The sequence below is a fragment of the Poeciliopsis prolifica genome, unplaced genomic scaffold (genome assembly GCF_027474105.1).
Source record: "Poeciliopsis prolifica strain line A6 unplaced genomic scaffold, Auburn_PproV2 SCAFFOLD059, whole genome shotgun sequence".
Classification (NCBI taxonomy): domain Eukaryota; kingdom Metazoa; phylum Chordata; class Actinopteri; order Cyprinodontiformes; family Poeciliidae; genus Poeciliopsis; species Poeciliopsis prolifica.
Window position 1 is genome coordinate 1,910,231 of NW_026562434.1, and position 21,635 is coordinate 1,931,865.

Here is a 21,635-nt window from a genome sequence, read left to right on the forward strand (position 1 = left end):
GTTTCGACAAAAACCTCTGTAATATCCTACCAGCCCAAGAAAACGCATTAGCTCCTTCTTTGTAGCTGGAACAGAAAACTGCTCTACCGCCTGAACCTTTGCTGCAACAGGGCGGACCTCACCTTGGCCAACCACATGGCCTAAATAGGTAACGGTCGCCCTTCCAAACTCACATCTGGCCAGGTTGATCGTTAACCTCGCCCCCGCCAAACGAGTGAAAAGCTCCCGAATGCGCTCCACATGCTCTCCCCAGGTGTCAGAATACACCACCACGTCATCCAAATAGACCGCACAACCAGTCATGTCACCAACCACTCTGTTCATTAGTCTCTGAAACGTGGCTGGCACATTTCTCAGACCAAATGGCATGACTGTATAAGAATAAAAACCCTTAGGCGTAACAAACGCAGACACTTCACGTGCGCGTTCAGTCAGTGGTACCTGCCAGTAACCCTTTAAAAGGTCAAATTTACTAACAAAGTTAGCAGAACCCACTTGATCGATGCAATCATCCATTCTCGGCAGCGGGAAACAATCTGGTTTAGTAACAGCGTTAAGCTTACGAAAATCTGAGCAGAAACGCAGCGTATTGTCCGACTTAGGGACCAAAATACACGGAGATGCCCAACTGGACCTACTCGGTTCTGCAATCCCAGTACGAAGCATATAATCTACTTCTGCATCCAAGTGCTTACGCTTGTTGCTTGATTGGTTTAGCGTCTCCCACATCCACATCGTGTTCGATCAAATGTGCGCGACCTGGCGTGTCCGAAAATAGACATGGAAATTCACTTATCAACTCTGCCAACTGTTTAGCACAACCTGCAGGTAAGTGAGCCAACAACGTGTCCAGCTCACCCAAAGTTTCAGAGTTTTTAAGACGTCCATGAATCAGAGCGCTGTCCAACCCATCCGTACCGCTGTCATCTCCCACAGGTGACAGTGCGCTGTCAGTGGTGCTGAAAGTCTCGCTCCCCCAGCAAGGCTGTTTACGGCACATGCAGGCGTGGCATCAGTAAACTGTGGCTGAAATATATCACGAGCATAATATGGTTTTAATGTGTTAACATGACACAACTGGGTTTTCTTTCTCCGCTCCGGCATCGATATTAAATAGTTCTGATCGGAAACCCGCTTCAGAACTGTATATGGGCCGGTAAATTTCGCCTGAAAAGGAGAAGTCGTGACCGGACACAAAGCCAAGACTTGATCACCAGACAAAAATGAGCGCGCCTCAGCACGACGATCAAACCAACTTTTCATGTTTTTCCGCACCACAGTCAGTTTCTCTTTAACGAGTTCCCGTGCCAGATATAAACGTCTTCTAAAACCATTTACGTAATCCACCAAGTTTTTCGGTGGAACAGACTCTTTCAGCCCGTCCGCCACCACAGCCAACGGACCCTTCACGTCGTGTGCAAAAACCAATTCATTTGGGCTAAACCCAGTGCTTTCTTGGGTTCCCTCCCTGGCGGCCAGCATCAGCCAAGGCAAACCTTCCTCCCAGTCGCCCGCAAGTGAGACTTCAGAGACTGGTGGAAGCGCTCTAATGCCCCCTGACTCTCTGGATGATACGCTGTCGCTTTACTGTGTCGCACCCGCAGCTGTTTCAAAACCTGACTGAACAAATGTGATGAAAAATTTGTTCCTTGGTCAGACTGTATTACTTTAGGGATGCCAAACACCGAAAAGAACAGAGTAAGCGCACGTACAACTGACCTAGCAGTTATCGTCCGTAACGGATAAGCTGCTGGATAACGTGTAGTTTGACATTACAGTGAGTAGATATGAAGACCCAGCCTTTGAGCGAGGCAACGGACCCACCTATGATCAAATGTTCAAATGGCTCAGACGCAGCGATAATTGGGCTTAAAGGGAACGGTTTCGAAACCTGATTGGGCTTAGCAATGAGCTGACAGACATGACACATCTTAATATAAGACGAAACGTCCTTTTTAAAACGGGGCCAGAAAAAATGTCGCAAAACTCGATCATACGTCTTACGTACACCAGAATGGCTAGATTCATCATGAGCAACTTTCAACCCTGCGGAGCGTAGCTTGATGGGAACCACTATTTGTAATACTGGCTCACCCACAACGTCAGCATGTGGGAACCATTTCCTCACCAACAACGAATCCTGCAGGAAATATCCACAATCACAATCAGTTATTTCACTTAATGGGCGAACCTGGTCAAAAAGAGTCTTCAGTGAAACATCAGCTTGTTGTTCCGTCACGAACTCACTGCGAGACAGAGACGTGGGAAAACTAGACAAAGGCAAATTCATTTTCACACATTTCTCGTCTTTCACGTTCTGACCGCGCACCACGGCCGAGTAACTGCGCATGCGCTAAACACATCTGTGAATTTCCCGTTCCCCTCAGTCTGAGGAATGAGTCGCTCAACTGGCTCTGAAGTAACCAGCCCGTCTAACGGCGCAGCGTCCGCCCACAAACGAGTTCCTGATAAACCGTTACCCAAAATCACAGAGACTCCATCAATTGGCAAAGCAGGGCGCACAGCCAACTGCGTGTCACCAACAAACAGTTCGCAATCTAGAAACACATCATGTTTAATCCCATTCCCAGAACTGGAACACAGGCACCAGTTTCAGACTCAGCCGAGAACGGCAACACGTCAGCTCTAATAAAAGAGTCAAACGCCCCAGTGTCTCTCAGAATCTTAACTCGAGCCTTTACCCCGCCATTTGGCAGTGACACGAATGAAAGGTAATTATGAGACACCTACTTCAGAGGCCCGGGTGTTCTTCATGTCCTCTAAAGGACTCCGCACCGGCGCAGCCAAACCAACTCCTTTAGGAGCAGTTTGAAATATTTTTGTTTCACCCTTAAGCTGATGACAATCTGTGACAGTAGTGACAAACCCGATCATCATCCCGAACAACCGGATTTTTAAACTGACTGGTCTCCATTTGCTTAGTGACACCACCAACCCGATCAGTGCGGCTCACTTCTCGTCCAAAATAGCGTTTAAAACCCACAGGACCCGAATAATCCTGATGACTCAGCACTACTCGTCCGCCAACACCGCGGCCACAGAAATGTTTTTAGCTTTCTGTTCATTAATGTAGGTTGCAATGTCTTCCGGTAAGCAGTTTTTAAATTCCTCCAACATCAGATCGCGGAGCTGATCAAAGTTCTTAACATCCTGTGCAGCACACCACCGATCAAATAAAGCAGTTTTAACACAAACTAACTCAGTGTAACTCTGATGGTCGGCTTTTTTATAGCGGCGAAATGTCTGCCTATATGCCTCCGGCTCGAGCTCAGAAACTTTTTCCACTGCACTCTTCACTTTATCATAATCTAAACTGTCAGTAGGCGACAGCGAGGCATAGGCTTCCTGTGCTTTACCAGTGAACACACACTGCAGAAGCAGCGGCCAAACATCCTGAGGACACCTCAGTGTTTCTGCCACACGTTCAAACAGGATGAAATATTTATCCACATCCAATTCGGTAAACGGTGGAACCAAGCGAATACATTTGTTGATATCAAACTCTGCCCCTGCAGAACTGCCATCTTGATCAATTAAAACGCGCACTGAGTCGCTCCTCGCAGCTGCCTCCAATTCTAATATGCGCATCTCCATTTGATGCTGCAGCTCTTTCTCCCGGAGCTCCAAACGACGCATCTCTAACTCCAATTCCATTTTGTGCACCTCACTGGGAGACCCCCCAACGTCACCCTGGGTGGTTGATTCGGGAGGTGGCAAAACGTTTTGCTCAATCAATGCGACATACAGTCGCCTTCTAATAACCTCCTTTTTCTCTTGTTTAATCAGGCATCTCAAACTGAGCAGCAATTGTGGCAAGGTGACCTTGTTTTTCCTTTTGAGTTAGATTTTGATATTGTTTTGGATTGTATATTTTGAAGTTATTTTCTTAGTTTATTTTGGATTAAATGTTTTGTTTTTGCATGTTTTGATTGGTTGTTGGTCACGTGCCGCATGCGCCCCACGGCAGCAACACAGCTGATCCGCATCTTCATCAAGTTGTTTACAGATCAGGAGGAGTAAAAAGGCCATTGGGACTGTGACGGCGTGAAGGAGCGGCAGACGGCTCGGACTGGCTTCAGGCGTTGGCTACAGGAGGGACCGGCCCTGAGGACTGCTAATCTGGTCGCGGCAGAGGAGCGGGCGGCCGGCTAAGGAAGTGGAACTGCTGGGCTGAGAACCGGAGATCAAGCTGGACGTACAGAAGCAGTAAGGACCGTGTCCCCCTGAACGGAGCCGTTGGCTAGCGCTCACTGAGGTCCGTGTGGACTGGAGGATTGTTTGGACCCGGCGGACGTGTGAGCAGCAGCGGACCGCGCCCCTTCCTCTTCCCCTGTTGTGGGCCAGTTAAGACTTTTTTTAATGGACTTGTATAATGATCCTTCTTCAGTAAATGTTTCCTTTTTAACTAGTTGTTTTTAAAATAAATTATTGTATCCCTTTTATCAGTTTGTTGCGCCTCTGTCCACAATCCTGCAGGTTATTTTGTATACAGAAAATTTGAGCCTCTCGGCCTTCACAACTTGGCGCTGTGAGCAGGGCCTGCGGGATTGTGAACAGTGTTTTATTAGACATTTTTTTTAATAAAAGGGAAAAGATGATGATGCCCATTTATCCTGGTGCCCCATGGATTCCTAAATTTGTAGGGCAAAATGATGATGTTAAATATAACGAATGGAAGGAGCAAATACAAGGTCTTTTAGATGCAAATGATTTGCCTGAATCGCATAAGGTAAAAATTTTGATTGGTGCCTTGTCTGGGTTGCCCAGACGCCAAATTAATGTGCTCTGTGATGATGAACGTGATAGGGTGACAAAAATATTTTCAGTTTTGGATGACTTGTATACAAAGAAGGTTCCTGTGTCTGCTTTACGGTCACAATTTTTTGGTTGTGTGCAGAAACCAGGTGAGTCCGTTCAGGCATACGGACTCCGGTTGAGAGAGCTGTACCGTAAACTACAGAAACACAATGCAACTGAAGCACCCACTGATATTCACCTTAGGGACCAATTCCTGCTTGGCCTGGAGGATGGCGCCATGCTTCAGCTGCTAAAGCGAGTTGTGCGCCTAGACCCTGATGCGACCTTCAGCGCTGTTCAACAAGAGGCTCTTCTATTAGAAGAGGAACAAAGTCCAAGATGGCCTGAAGCGACATGTGCCGCGGTAAGGGACCCTAACACTGTTCGATCTCAACAGAGTGATGTGTGGAAACAGGAGCTGAAAAAGGAACTTATGGAGGAAGTAAAGGCCCAGATGAAGGACCTGGCCTGTGAACTGATCAAGGACCAGAGGACAAAGGGTCCCATGCCAACATCAGCGTACCCCAGGATTGTTCCCCCACGTCGCCGAGGGAAATGGCACCCGGACCGTGACACCAGTTACCAATGGGATGAGGATGGTAGGCCTATTTGTAGGGTGTGCAAAAAATCTGGACATATAGCCAGATTTTGCAGAGAATCCTCTGTAAATCAGCCAGCTTTAAACTAGCACACCCTACTGTAGCGGCCTATACAGTGGGGTCAGGTCAGCGAGACCAAAAGGCCACGACCGATTTAGTGGGGAACTGCCCCTATGTGGAGGTGTTTGTGGGAGGAGTCAGGTTGGAGGGACTTTTGGATACTGGCTCACAAGTGACACTTATGCAGCAGAGCCTGTTCCTCGAACATTTCCCTGACTGTGATGTTAGTAATGCACCTACCTACATCCAGCTTAAGGCGGCAAATGGCCTTAAGATCCCCTGTATAGGGTACGCCCTAATGGACTTTAAGATTGAGGGTGTTGATATTAACCAGAAGGGTGTTTTTGTAGTGACTGATGAATGTTCTACTAACCCCTTTGTCATTGGCATGAATGTAATTAGACCCTGTTGGGATGTAGTCTTCTGCAACCCGGGGAAGCCTTTGTCTTTTTGCTGCCAGAGCCCGAGGTTCCAACGGGCATGGCGGGAGGCTTTTTCTCTTTGCCGGAGGATAACTGTTGCCACAGAGGACGACTTCAAAGGATATGTCTGGCCAGCTCAGCGACGAGGGGTTAAGATCCCGGCAAGAAGCGAGGTGGTGATCTGGGGACGAGCTCGAGCAGGACCAGCTGGGAGAGACTATTGTGGCCTGGTGGAAGCCTTGGAGGAGCCCGACACTGTTTCAGTGGCCCGCACCCTCGCTGTCGTCAGAAATGGTAGGCTCCCTGTTCGGCTGAAAAATTTGAATAACTTTCCAGTTACTTTAGGGCGCTACCGGAAAATTGGCCGCCTCTATCAGGTTGATGACGTGGATGTCCATGGAGGTTGTGATGTCGGCCTCACTGTTGATGACGGCGGTGTGGTGCAGGTTGGACTGGTGGAAGCTGTGGATTCCTTAGAGGAGAGCCGAAGCTTCAGCCTACAGAGACTGGTGGAACAACCAGTTTTAACGCCTGCTGAGGCCAGTAAGTTGGCCACCTTATTACAAAAATGGGAGAAAGTGTTTTCTAAACATGATGAGGACTTCGGTCGGACGGATGCCGTCAAGCACACCATTCCGACGGGAGATGCATGCCCCACAAGGGAGAGATTCAGACCACTGCCACCACTCATGTATAAAGAAATGAGGTCATTATTAGCGGACATGTTGGACAAAGGTGTGATAACTGAAAGTTCCAGCCCCTGGGCCGCACCTATTGTCATGGTCAAGAAAAAAGATGGGAGCTGGAGGTTCTGTGTCGATTACAGAAAACTGAACTCTGTTACTCATAAAGATGCCTTCCCTCTCCCTAGGATTGAAGAGACTCTGACCTCCCTCTCCAAGGCAGAGTGGTTTTCCACCTTAGATTTGGCCAGTGGATATTGGCAAGTCGAGGTTGATCCTAAGGATAGAGAAAAGACTGCCTTTACTACACCTTTGGGCCTTTTTGAATTTCAGCGCATGCCATTCGGCCTCTGCAATGCACCTGCAACATTTCAGAGATTGATGCAACAATGCTTAAGTGGTCAGATCGCTGAGTCTCTGCTTGTATACTTGGACGATATAATTGTATATTCACCTGATTTTGATACCCACCTACAGCACTTGGAAGAAGTCTTCATGTGTTTGTGGAAGCATGGCCTGAAGTTGAGACCTGACAAGTGTAACCTGCTTCAGAAAGAGGTGAGATTCCTGGGTCATGTGGTCAATCAGAGGGGAGTTATGCCTGATCCAGAGAAGGTGACTGCAGTTACAGAGTGGAATGCCCAAAGACTGTTAAGGAAGTACGGGCGTTTTTGGGCCTGGCAGGCTACTATAGACGTTTCATCCAGGGGTTCTCTAAGATCGCATACCCACTTAATTCTCTGTTAACAGGCATCCCTACTGACAAGAAGCATGGTGCAAAATTAATTGATTGGACATTAGAATGTCAAATTGCATTTGACAAACTGAAGGAGGCGTTAACTCAAGCACCAATATTGGCCTATGCAGACTACACCCAGCCCTTTAGGTTGTACACTGATGCCAGCAATTATGGATTGGGTGCAGTACTGGCACAAAATCAAGAAGGAGAAGAGCGAGTAATCGCTTATGCTAGTCGTAGTTTACACCTTACCGAGAGAAATGATGCAAACTATAGCTCATTTAAATTGGAGCTTTTGGCACTGAAATGGGCAATTACTGAAAAATTTAAGGACTATTTGACTGGTGCCAAGTTCACAGTATTTACGGACAATAACCCAGTTGCCCACCTTCAAACTGCCAAACTAGGGGCAGTGGAACAAAGATGGGTTGCTCAGCTGGCCTCATTTGATTTTGAGGTAAAGTACCAAGCGGGAAAAGAGAATGTTAACGCAGATGCATTGTCTAGATTCCCCAAAACTTCCATCAACAGTGGCTGTGCTGTGGCGACTTTAACAGAGGCGGATACAGAAGACGTGGCTTTACTGGAGTGGGGTGAAGATTGGCAGGCTCTACAATCGGCAGACCCAGACATACATCAGGTACGAGTGTATGTGGAAGAAGGGAGAACCCCAAATACGACTGAGCAGGCAACTCTAAGTGAACCAGCAAAAAAGTTGTTAAAACACTGGAAAAGACTCTGTATACACAAAAGGATTCTCTGTAGACGTGTGTTTGACTCATATGTATGTGAGCCCCGTTTTCAGATTGTGTGCCCAGATCTTAAGCGTCAGGAGGTCTGGGAGAAATGTCATGAAGCTACAGCCCACGCAGGAGTGGAGAAGACCCTCGCTCACCTAAGGCGCCATTTCTTTTGGCCAAGCATGGAAAAGGGGGTACAGTGTTTCCAGAATGGGTGTGTTGTCTGTAGTTTACAAAAAGACCGTGTAGAACCTCGAGCACCTCTTAAGCCCATAGAAGTGTCCTACCCGTTAGAGGTAGTAGCTCTTGATTTCCTTTCCTTGCGTCGGCCGAGCGACACTTATCAAAGTATTCTAGTAATGACTGATATGTTCACTCGTTATTCATGGGCTGTTCCTACACGGGATCAAACTGCGCAAACTACTGTTCGTGCAATTTGGTCTCATGTTATCCAACAATTTGGTTGCCCAGTGCGTTTCCATTCGGATCAGGGACCAAATTTTGAATCGGAACTTATGAAAGAGCTATGCAGTTTGTATGGCATTTCTAAAAGTCGCACTACCCCCTATCATCCAGCAGGTAATGGGAGAGTAGAAAGGATGAACCAGACGTTATTAAATATGCTTCGCACACTTGAGGTTGAAAAACAGAGTAGGTGGCCAGAGCATTTGCCAGAGTTATTACATGCTTATAACAATGTTATCCATAGCGCTACAGGGTTTACGCCATCTTACCTTATGTTTGGGCGTCATCTGAGGCTCCCGGTCGACTTGAGTTTGGGGGTGTTAGACACACAACCCCGTAGAGATTTGCAAGGATGGGTCTTAGAACACCACCAGAAGTTATCTTATGCTTATGAGGTAGCTCGGAATAGGATGAGTAGTGCTGCAAATAACGAAAAACGGCGTTATGACAAAAAAGCCAAGGCCAGTGCGCTTCTCCCGGGGGAACGCGTGTGGGTCCGTGATAGGAACCGACAAGGACAAGGGAAACTACATAGTTGGTGGGATCCAGAGCCATATGTGGTTGTGGGGGTTGTTGGAGATACAGGGCTGGTTTATCGGGTTAGGCCAGAGAAGGTGGGAAGGAGCGAACTTTGCATAGAAATGCTTTGAAGATTTGTATTGCTCCTTCCATTGATGTGTTGAGAGAACAACCTTCTGTTGAGACACCTGAACTGCCGTTAATGCTCTATTACCCTGTGGTTAATGAAGAACCGGAACAAGGATTGCGCCGTTCAACACGCGCTACGAGAGGACAATGTCCTTCTCGTTATAGAGACTAAACATCGGCCGGGACGGGCCTCATTAAAGTGTGGGGGGGTGTGGCAAGGTGACCTTGTTTTTCCTTTTGAGTTAGATTTTGATATTGTTTTGGATTGTATATTTTGAAGTTATTTTCTTAGTTTATTTTGGATTAAATGTTTTGTTTTTGCATGTTTTGATTGGTTGTTGGTCACGTGCCGCATGCGCCCCACGGCAGCAACACAGCTGATCCGCATCTTCATCAAGTTGTTTACAGATCAGGAGGAGTAAAAGGCCATTGGGACTGTGACGGCGTGAAGGAGCGGCAGACGGCTCGGACTGGCTTCAGGCGTTGGCTACAGGAGGGACCGGCCCTGAGGACTGCTAATCTGGTCGCGGCAGAGGAGCGGGCGGCCGGCTAAGGAAGTGGAACTGCTGGGCTGAGAACCGGAGATCAAGCTGGACGTACAGAAGCAGTAAGGACCGTGTCCCCCTGAACGGAGCCGTTGGCTAGCGCTCACTGAGGTCCGTGTGGACTGGAGGATTGTTTGGACCCGGCTGGACGTGTGAGCAGCAGCGGACCGCGCCCCTTCCTCTTCCCCCTGTTGTGGGCCAGTTAAGACTTTTTTTTAATGGACTTGTATAATGATCCTTCTTTAGCAAATGTTTCCTTTTTAACTAGTTGTTTTTAAAATAAATTATTGTATCCCTTTATCAGTTTTGTTGCGCCTCTGTCCACAATCCTGCAGGTTATTTTGTATACAGAAAATTTGAGCCTCTCGGCCTTCACACAATGGCTACGAGATCACTTTTACGAGCAGCATGAAACTTCTCCAAAGAAGATTTAGCTACAAAGTCGTCCAGATCAAACTCCATATTTTAAGAAAAACCGCAATCATACACTACAGGAGAAAAACAAACTAAACGGCAAATACAGCGTAAAGTGAAAGAGTGCGTAATGGTTCCAAAACAATCATGCCCCCACTAAACTTTACCTGCCTGTCAGAACTCACCTGTTTTAACTGATTCCTGGCTCTTCACGTGGATCGGCGGCGGGTTTATTAAACACCAAACCAGTGAGAAATTAATCCCACGGATTGCCCCCGAGATCACTGCTTGCACAGTGAACGCCAACCGCAAACCCCCACGACTCTACTAAAACAACAAACAGGTGAAGTCTAAAGCGACAGCACCTCTTAGCCTATCAGGAGACACAATCACAGAAAGAGACCACACTGACGCACAAACCCCAAAACATTTCACTCACCTGTCTTTTAGACCAACCGACAAAACGCGCCACAGCTGCCTACAACAAACAAACTGGTTAACAAAGCCGTGTCCCATCCCAACCGTGATGTCACTGCTCACTCCTACAAACAGGAAAAGGTGATGAAAACGTCACACACTCAAACCAACAATTTCCCAAATTGCAAAAGTCTTGTGTTTGACGAGCCCCATTTGTTACGGCCCGGCTCAGGAAGCCGCAACAAAAATTAGGGGGACACGGCAGCCAGTGATGTTAAGCCCATGAAAGGCGCTTATTTTTAAAAGAATTGATTTGTCTAGGAGACATCAGTCCAGGCCCCTTCAGCCTGGTCTCAGCCTGGATCTCCGGGTCGTCTGCGCGTGGTGGATTCTGCAGTCACACCCATGAATGGACCAGCGCTCCTTATATACCATCCAGGTGATGGAAGCGCCTCCCACATTGAGGACCTTAATTGATAGTTAGTAAATCACATGACACACACAGGACTGTGATAAACAGGGCCGTCACATGGACAATTTGGGATTTTGATTTAATTTTAGAAAGGCTAATTTTCAGTAAAAGTGAGAACAGTATTTTGGAGAAGAACCGACTAGAAACATCTTTTGGGGGATAAAAGGAAATGTTCTACCTTGTGAAATTTGACAAAACGTTATAATAGGTAGCAATTCTTTGAAGACACTCGGTTAATTGATCAAATATAAAAACAGAAACAATAGTAGCGAAACTAAAGGTGTTGGATGTAGAAAAATAAACTATCATGCATAAAGATACCTGGAACAGTGAAATGGAGAAAGAAAACTTAGCATTGAATACTAAGGATTTGTTTTAAGGTACAATGATGAATCTGTTCCATCAGAATTTTTATTTGCAGTAGTGGACTTTGATTGATGTATTTCCATATAGAAAATACTTCAAAAAGGGGGAAATTGTTGAGATTATATTGAAACTTATGAAACATAGAAAACATTTTTAAGAAAGAAAAAATAAATAAAAATTTATTTTAAAATGTTTCAATATGGGAATGTTTAAATATAAATTACAAGTCAGAGTTGAAATTGAAAAAAAATCTACTGACATTTAAACAGGAACAGAACAGGATGAGCAGCAAATGAATAAAATATGTTTATTGTTTAATAAAACACATGAAGTACAACTGCAGTAAATATACAAAAAATAACATTTGAATCCAAGATGAATTTAAAAATATAGGAGAAAACAGAAACAAAAAATATTCAGTGATTGAGAAAAACTGCAGTACATTCAAAGAATCTGATGATAAATGAAAGGTAAAAAATCAAGAGAGAGAAAAAAAACATCCTGAGATTCATTGTGAATTTTTGACTGGAAAATGATCAAACATGTTGATCCAGTTATAATCCTGGAATAATCCTGGAATATTCCTGGAATATTCCTGGAATAATCCCAAGGTTGTGTAGAAAAGTTTAACCAAGACACAGTTTGGATCCATGAAAATATATTTCTGAATGAAACAGACATATAGAGACTGGACTATCTTTTAAACAGTGAGATTTTCTAGCAGGATGAAAAACTTTAGATTCCTTAGACTCAAATCAGCTCAGAGACTGAAGAACCAGAACTGAACCAGAACCCAAATCCAGGATCAGAGGTTCAGTGAATGTGGTGTTGAAGGTGTGGAGGAGGATCAGTGAGTCAGAGGAGACTCTGTAGAAGGACAGAATGCCAGCAGGACAGTCCACATACACTGCTACTCTGTTAGAGACAGAGGAGGAGGAGAGACGAGTTTCTATGTTATTGTGCCTGACAGAGTAACCATTAACATCAGAGTAACCATGACGATCAGAGCAGATCAGACTCCAGGAATAATCATTACATCCAAACCAACAGTCTTTACTGTTTCCTTTCCTCCTGATTCTTCTGTAACTCACTGATATATTAACTTCTCCTCTCCACTCGACCTCCCAGTAACAGCGACCAGTCAGACCAGTTCTACACAGCAGCTGAGACCAGTAATCAAATCTGTCTGGATGATCAGGATATGACTGAAGCTTCTCCTCATATGTCACCTTCCTGTTGTCTTCAGACAGTTTGAGTTTTCTGCTCACTGTTTGTGTCGATGGTGAGTTGACAGGAATCTGATGGAGAGAACAAACACAATCCAGCTGCAGTTATTGATCATTTATTGACACTTTGACTCCTGAATGAGTGATGTGACAGTTTGAAGATGGTTGAATGTGAGCTGCTTTGTTGTCATGAATCAGATGAAAAACACACTTACATCTCCATGGACCTGGAGTCAAGAATCGGCCTCCAGCAGGCTCCACCCTGAAAGGAGGAGGGGGGTCAGACCATCAGTCTCTTCAGCACTTCCTCTACCAACCAGCACCACCAGGTGGCGCTGCACACATTAACAATGAGCCCAAGAAGAAGAAGCCGCATCCTGAACCCAGCAGCTGCAGTAATGGCTTGTGAAAGTAATCCTCCCTCCACTGCAGAAGTTCTGGATGAGCTGATCTTGTCTTTTATCTTTCCTAGTAAATTTATCAGAACTTTGGATCTGAAGCAGTTTCTGCTCTCATTTTTACATTTCCTACTTTTTCCATCATTCACTTCAATTCTTCCTTCCTTCTAGAAAACAAGGGATTTAATTTATTCCCTGATTTCATTCATACTTTTGATCATTTTCCAGATGTCGCCCCCTGGTGGAGATAAACTGCCACATAGATGGATCTACTAAACTTCTAAATCTCTTTGCCTTATGAATAGTTTTCTTCACTTTTTCATGTGTTTTATATTTTAAAACAAATAAATTCATTAAAGTTTAGAGGTTTGTTTTAAATCTGAATTTATTTATTTCACTCTGAGATCTTTAAACATCCATTTGATCACCATGGAGCTGCTTTTCTTCTCCTCTTTGCTTCTGGGGGCTGATTGGTCTGAAGCCCATCCAACATGGTTTTAATGTTTCTATCCTCAGTAAATCATCATAGGAATCTAACAGCTGAACTCCTTAGACTCCTGAATGAGTGATGTGACAGTTTGAAGAAGTTGAATCAGAATAATTTCATTATTATTTCTTATTCCTATTTAGCTCCAGGCTCTCCTCACGTTTTAGTCAGAAGAATTTTCCACAATCAGCTGAAATCTTCCTAAACACGAGTGTTAAATCAAGAACTGATCCGTTTCCTTCATCAACATTTTGTCTCTTTTCCATCATTCAAACATCATCAGTTCGTATCTCTAAATGTTCTTCTGCTCTTTCAGTTACTTTCAGTTTTCTGTTTCCATCCATTATATTCCATATGCATTAAAGTTACTAAATGTTATTGATAATAATTATATCTTTCTTGATCAGTTCCTCTATTTATGTTTCTTGTTTCTTTCTTCCTGTCACTGAAACATTTAAACTAATTCTAAAATCTATATTTGCTCTCAACCATGTCTCTTTATTACTAATTATTAGCGACTGTCAAACAAAATCTCTGATCAAAACTTAAATCCAATCTGCAGTTCAGATGATTTTATTTTCCTCAATATCATCAAAGATCCAGAACATCAGTGGATAACAGAGCATTAAAACCAGATTAACAGGTTTAAACAAAGATCAGAGATAAAAACATAAAAAACTTAAAGTGATCAGTAAAAAACTAAACCTCCTCCATCATCACTGACTAAAGTCACCAGGTGAGCAACAGCTGATCTATAATCACTAATAACACCATGTGATCCAGCACTACATCTATACACAACACCAATAATATCTGATCTATGATGTTATTAATCTTCATATTTTAACTTCCTGTCCATCAGCCAATCAGCTTCTTGTATTTCCTCAGTAGATCCATCAGTGGAAGCCCCGCCCAGCCCATGATGCTCCTGGTTTGTGAAGACAGAGAGACAAACTGAACTCTGATAGGAAACAGTTTCAACTGATTTTCTCTCTCCAACCTCTTGGTTCCACATGGAGCTATATTTGGCCCCCTGCTGCTCTGAATACCATGTTATTGTGGTTCAGTAGATGGGTTGGTTTCCCAGGTTCATTCAGAACCATGTGGAAGATTCTTATAGTTTCTAATTGGATGTAGTTTGCAAACTTACAAAGCCAAAATTACCAGCAATATTTATAATTTAACTGTAATAAATACAAGCCAAATACTGAATTAGCATAATAAATTTTAATCTTCAACCTAAATGTTTTCCCAGCAGACTGACTAAAGACATTTCTCCCTCTTCCTCCTCTATCAGACCTTCTCTGCTCCTGCAGCAGGTTCCTCCATACCTGAGAGCTTCCAGTCTCCAGTGTGGATCCTTCAGTCCAGCCGACAGCAGCTTCACTCCTGAGTCTCCTGGATGATTGTAGCTCAGGTCCAACTCTTTCAGATGGGAGGGGTTGGAGGTCAGAGCTGAGGCCAGAGAAGCACAGCCTTCCTCTGAGACCAAACAGCCTGATAAGCTGCAGACACACAATTCATCACATGATGAGAAAATGAAACATTGAGGTAGAACCCAAGGTCTGAACTGGATATTTTCATGAGAGGAAAACTCTCAAGAAACTGGAGATTCAACTAATAACATCAAATAGAAATAAAACTGTATTTCCTTCTGTAGGTAATAAAAATCTAAATTTGTTATTTGTAAAATGGATGAGAAAGTCTAACAATTGGTTGGAGGAAGAATCTGCAATAATGCTTCTTTGTACACTGAGGATGCAACAATCTATCAAGTGTCCAGCGTTACACTAACAGTTAAAGCCTGATCTCCATCTTTCTACATTCTTCTCTTCTTGGTTCTGTCAGCCTGGAATAAATGAAAACCAGCTGAGTTTATGTATAAAGACTTAGCATGATTAGCCTCATCACAGTCAGACATCTACTGATGTTATAATCTGATACTGAAATAAAATTTACATAATATCTTATAGCAGGTAATGGACAGAAATCTGGTTTCACCAGGACTGAGAACATTTTACCTGAGAGTTTCCAGGTTGCAGTTTGGACTCTTCAGTCCAGCAGAGAGAAGCTTCACTCCTGAATCCTGCAGGTTGTTGTTACTCAGGTCCAGTTCTCTGAGACTGGAGGACTGGGAGCTGAGAACTGAGGACAGAGCTTCACAGCTTCTCTCTGAGAGGTTACAGCCACTCAGTCTGAGGAGACAGGGAGGAAGATATGTTATTAATCCATCAAATGTTTGTGTTACTTTACAGTCAACAATATTCTTCTTGGACTGATTGAAGAATAGGTCATATTTTTCTAAACTTTATGATATCTTTATTTTGAACTTCTTTATTCTTTAGTTGGGACTCAAGACTTGAAGATCTGAACTACAGGCAACAAGGAGGCAAGAGAAATATTAAAATCTACAATAATCTGCATTAATTCAGTGGCAGATTCAATAGAAAGAAGATAATTTCTGCTGCTTCAACATTTAACATCATGAATAGTTGCATATGAGAGTCTCTCTCTTTTTCTCATCACCTGCTAGCAGCAGACTAGGAAACAATGTACCGATAAATAATCAGTAAATACCAGTAGATGGTTTGGTTTCCTAGGTACATTAAGCACCAGGTGAAAGAATCCTAATGTTTTAATCCCAAAGTAGTTTCTGCAACACAAGAGCATGCATTTCCATCCTTAGACCTTCCTAACACATGATATTTATGAATTAATTAGAGGTGAGCTGAATGATCGGCCACTGATTATAATCGGCAGATTTCCGTGAAAAAGTGTCTCATCACTGATCACTGTCTCCTGTTGCTGATCACCTGTATCTCACTTCTCAGCCTACATGTGCAGCTCATCTCATCTTTCCTTCTCACTGCACAGCAACAAATCCTGTCATGAGGAACTATAACACTCTGATAGTGAATGGGGAAGTTTGTGTATTGCAGCGGGAAATTACCTCGGAGGTGAAGCATGTTAAAATGCATTACTACAATGAATCTAATATGGTATTTAAAAACATGCAGTTGACAGAGTTTGGCTACATTGAGGCTCAATGCAGGAACAAAATGACATCCTGAGCGACCAGACAGCAGGTAAAGCAGCTCAACTACCAACAGTCACCTGGATCACATCACGGTCAGAAATAACAAGAAAAAGTCTTCAAGCTGGCAGTGAAAGACGCTGGTTCTGCTCTCGCTGTTGAATCTTCACTATTCATTACTGGTAGTTACAGTGGGGCAAAAAAGTATTTAGTCAGCCACCAATTGTGCAAGTTCTCCCACTTAAAAAGATGAGAGAGGCCTGTAATTGTCATCATAGATAGATCAGACATCTACTGATGTTATAATCTGATACTGAAATAAAATGTACATAATATCTTATAGCAGGTAATGAACAGAAAACTGGTTTCACCAGGATTGAGAACATTTTACCTGAGAGTTTCCAGGTTGCAGTTTGGACTCTTCAGTCCAGCAGAGAGAAGCTTCACTCCTGAATCCTGCAGGTTGTTGTTACTCAGGTCCAGTTCTCTGAGACTGGAGGACTGGGAGCTGAGAACTGAGGACAGAGCTTCACAGCTTCTCTCTGAGAGGTTACAGTCACTCAGGCTGAGGAGACAGGGAGGAAAATATGTTATTAAACAATTCCTCATATTTTTTTTTTCCTATCAAAAATATTTTTTGGAAAACTTTATTTTACTAGGAATGCTTAAAACAAATATTTTAGTAATCGAGTAATCTATCTATTATTCTTACAATTCATTTTGTAAAAAAAAAAAAATTATAAAATAAAATCTTGGTAAATCTGGAATAACACCGGTGTTAATATTGCATTAAAATATCAGTCCAGTTTATTGATCATCTCTAACAGTTACTTTCCGTTAGTTTAGAAAATTAACTTGTAACAGTAATAGTTCACTTTCTAAGTTAACCTGAAGTAAGACAAAAATCTAAAATACTATTCAATTTAGACATTTTGAAGAGCCAATCCACCTATAAATAATCTGAAACATAAATACATGTTTACCTCATCAATAGCAGATTTTTATGCACATAACTGCATTAACAATCTTTGTCCTTACAGAGCTTTGTTGGAGGCTTTAACCACTGGCAGCAGCCTCAGAAGAACCTCCTCTGAAGCAGAGTATTTCTTCAGGTCAAACACATCCAGATCTTTTCCTGATGACACTAAGATGAAACCCAGAGCTGACCACTGAGCAGGAGACAGTTTATCTGTGGAGAGACTTCCTGAACTCAGAGACTGTTGGATCTCCTCCACTAGAGAACGATCATTCAGTTCATTCAGACAGTGGAACAGATTGATGCTTTTCTCTGCAGACACATTTTTACTGATCTTCTTCTTGATGTACTGAACTGTTTCATGATTGTTCTGTGATCTACTTCCTGTCTTGGTTAGCAGATCTTCTAAGAGTCTCTGATTGGTCTGCAGTGAAAGTCCCAGGAGGAAGCGGAGGAACAAGTCCAGGTGTCCATTTGGACTCTGTAAGGCCTGGTCAACAGCTCTCTGATGGAGAGACTTTAGTTTAGGTAAATGAAATAATGAAGATTTCTTAGATGTTTCTTTTTCTTTCATCAGGTTGACACCAGAGTTGATGAAGGTCAGATGAACATGAAGAGCAGCCAGAAACTCCTGAACACTCAGATGGACGAAGCAGAACACCTTGTCCTGGTACAGACCTCTCCTCTTTAAAGATCTGTGTGAACACTCCTGAGTACACTGAGGCTGCTCTGATATCAATGCCACACTCTGTCAGGTCTGATTCATAGAAGATCAGGTTTCCTTTCTGCAGCTGATCAAAAGCCAATTTTCCCAGAGACTCAATCATCTTCCTGCTCTCTGGACTCCAGTGTGGATCTGTTTCAGCTCCTTCATCATACTTGACCTGCTTCACTTTGGTCTGAACCACCAGGAAGTGGATGTACATCTCAGTCAGGGTTCTGGGCAGCTCTCCTCCCTCTCTGGTCTCCAACACATCCTCCAGAACTGTAGCAGTGATCCAGCAGAAGACTGGGATGTGGCACATGATGTGGAGGCTTCGTGATGTCTTCATGTGGGAGATGATCCTGCTGGCCTGTTTCTTATCTCTGAATCTCTTCCTGAAGTACTCCTCCTTCTGAGGGTCATTGAACCCTCTGACCTCTGTCACCATGCCAACACACTGAGGAGGAATCTGATTGGCTGCTGCAGGTCGTGTGGTTATCCAGAGGAGAGCAGAGGGAAGCAGTTTCCCCCTGATGAGGTTTGTCAGCAGAACATCCACTGAGGTGGACTCTGTAGCATCAGTCAGGATCTCCTTGTTGTGGAAGTCCAGTGGAAGTCGACTCTCATCCAAGCCATCAAAGATGAACAGAACCTGGAAGTGTTCAAAGCTGCAGATTTCTTTGGTTTCACTAAAGAAGTGATGAACAAGTTCCACCAAGCTGAACTTTTTCTCTTTCAGCACATTCAGCTCTCTGAAGGTGAATGGAAATATGAACTGGATGTTCTGGTGGGCTTTGTCTTCAGCCCAGTCCAGAGTGAACTTCTGTGTTAGGACTGTTTTCCCAATGCCAGCCACTCCCTTTGTCATCACTGTTCTGATTGGTTGATCTCTTCCAGGTGGGACTTTAAAGATGTCTTCTTGTCTGATTGTTGTTTCTGGTCTGTGTGGTTTTCTGGATGCTGTTTCAATCTGTCTGACCTCATGTTCATCATTGACCTCTCCAGTCCCTCCCTCTGTGATATAGAGCTCTGTGTAGATCTGGTTCAGAAGGGTTGGACTTCCTGCTTTAGCAATCCCCTCAAACACAGACTGGAACTTCTTCTTCAGACCAGATTTCAGTTGATGTTGAGAAACTGCAGCCAAATGTCCTAAATTAACACAAAAAGTAAAATTAGTAACTAAACACAATTATTTTCTGAAGATGATGTCAATAAATGTGATTTTATCTCTTCATTCAACAGTAAATGTGTAATTTATCTATCATTTCAAATCTCTTTAGAAATCCTCTTACTGATCTGCAGACGGTCAGCCAGCTTTTCCTGCTTCATGCTCTTCAGGAAGTTCAGTGTGATCTTCATCACTGCCTCTCTGCTGCTCCTCCTCTGCTGTTCATCATCACCTTCCAACACCTCATCATCTCTCTGACTCTCTGAATGTTCTGGGTAATCTGGACTCAGAACTTTATGGATCTTCTTCAGTTCTTTCTTCACAAAACTAACAATGTTGTCCTCCAGCAGCTGGAACAGAATAATAGATGAAGGAAACATAAGAGTGAAATCATGGAGCCAAACACCAGATGGATGTTGGATAGACTGACAGTCCTCTGGTCTACAAAGTGCAGCATGAAGGTGACTTTGAACAGAACTCATGGAAAAGTATTTGTTGTTCATATACAGACCAAAAATATGGAGTCCAGCTGTGTTTGATGCTGCTGGACAGATGGACCCCTGGGAACCTCTGAGCTCTGCTGGTCCAATCTGTGGAGGAACCAGGAACAATTAGGAAGTCAGGAAATATTCATCCAACAATTAACAGATTAAATAATCAAAAGTTTCACAATACAATCCCTTAAAGCAGAAAAATTGATTATCACAGAAACATAATACAAAGACATTAGAAAGAGGAAGATGAAAATACATAGATGAAGTAATAAAACAACAACAACAGAATCATCCCATAGACATTCTAAAAAATTGGTGCTGAACTTGGTCTTCAAACAGTCCACACTATCTGCAGATCTGATGCTGGTGGAGACAGTTTCCCAGAGCTTGGGGACAGTGGAAGTGAAGGATCTGTCCACACAGGTCTTCAGGATAGTGTGGGACATCCATCAGGTTCTGATGACTAGATCTGAGGTGATGTGGACATGGAGGAGGTCTGAAATATGTGGATGTGTCCATGTGGGATCCTCTCCTGGATGTCATATAGGGGATTTTAAAATGAATCCTGTAGATCCTTGGAAGCCAGTGAGCTCACATTGTATCTGTCCACACAGAGACAATCAGAAGGTAAAGGTCCATGAAGTGATATCTGGATGTGATCAGTGAACCAGGTGGTCTAAGTAGTTGTAAATATTTAATGCTCCTGCTGATCCCATTAAGAACCAGCAGAACCTCTGATGGTCCACATCAGCTCAGTTTGGTTGAGTTCCAGCAGATCTCACCAACCACATCATGAAGCTTTCCTTCCCTGCTGAACTGCTCTCACAATGCACACAGGAACCAAGTCCTGATGGACCAGAATGGCTTTACCAGGTATTTCCCAGTGGAAATGTGATCCACTGTTAGTCTGACATGGAGCCAGGAAGCAACAGAACATCATCATCAACATCCAGAGATAAAGATATGAAGGTGTTTTCATGAGAACAGAGCAGCTGATTTCTGTAGATAATGGATCAAATCTCTCTGTAAGAAAATACTTTTTGCAGTTCTAGTAGCTCGTTTTTTAGAGAGTAGGTAGACAGGAAAGAGGGCAGATGACAAACGTGGGCGTGCTAAACCCTTGCGCCACCACAATACGCCTCAGATCTTTCATTGATTTACCAACAATTCAGTTGGACTTCATTGCAGCCATTGGTAGCCAGTATGAAACTGGCTGTAGTAAGTAATAGTTAAGCGTTGATCCATTGTGGCTTTGTTAAGACGTGCTGAGCGGCTAATTTTATACCTGTTGATTGCATGTAAAGAGATTTTTTTTGTTGTCCAAATTTGTTCCAGTCAGATGGATCTTTTTTGAACAAATCCATTTATTCCATGATACACAGCAACAGCGCTCTGCGCTCAAAAACTTGTATACCTTTCAAGGTTCAACACCTGTCAGCTCTTGGTTTTTATACTGGAGGCCATTGTCCCAGCTAGTTACCAACAACCCAAAATACACATATTTGGTTCTTATAGAGCCAAATATAAATAAAATCCATGATACAAAGTTCTTAAGTTGATTATTGAACAATATAAGCATAGAGACATCAATGTATTGATGTGACAGATTAAAAGAAAATAACCTGGTATTCAATTTAATGTTCCCATGACAACAGAACCCAACAGAACTTATCATCACATGGCCACAATAACAGATATAAACAGAAGTTACAGCAGTTAGAAACAGCTCACCTCTCTGATGGTGGAGATCCAGCAGATTTA

At 43.4% G+C, this 21,635-nt stretch overlaps 1 pseudogene; it reads right to left on the reverse strand.

The window, feature by feature from the left end:
- Positions 1 to 12,162: 12,162 nt before the first annotated feature.
- Positions 12,163 to 19,966, reverse strand: LOC129379633 (NLR family CARD domain-containing protein 3-like; annotated as a pseudogene).
- Between the last annotated feature and the right edge of the window lie 1,669 nt (positions 19,967 to 21,635).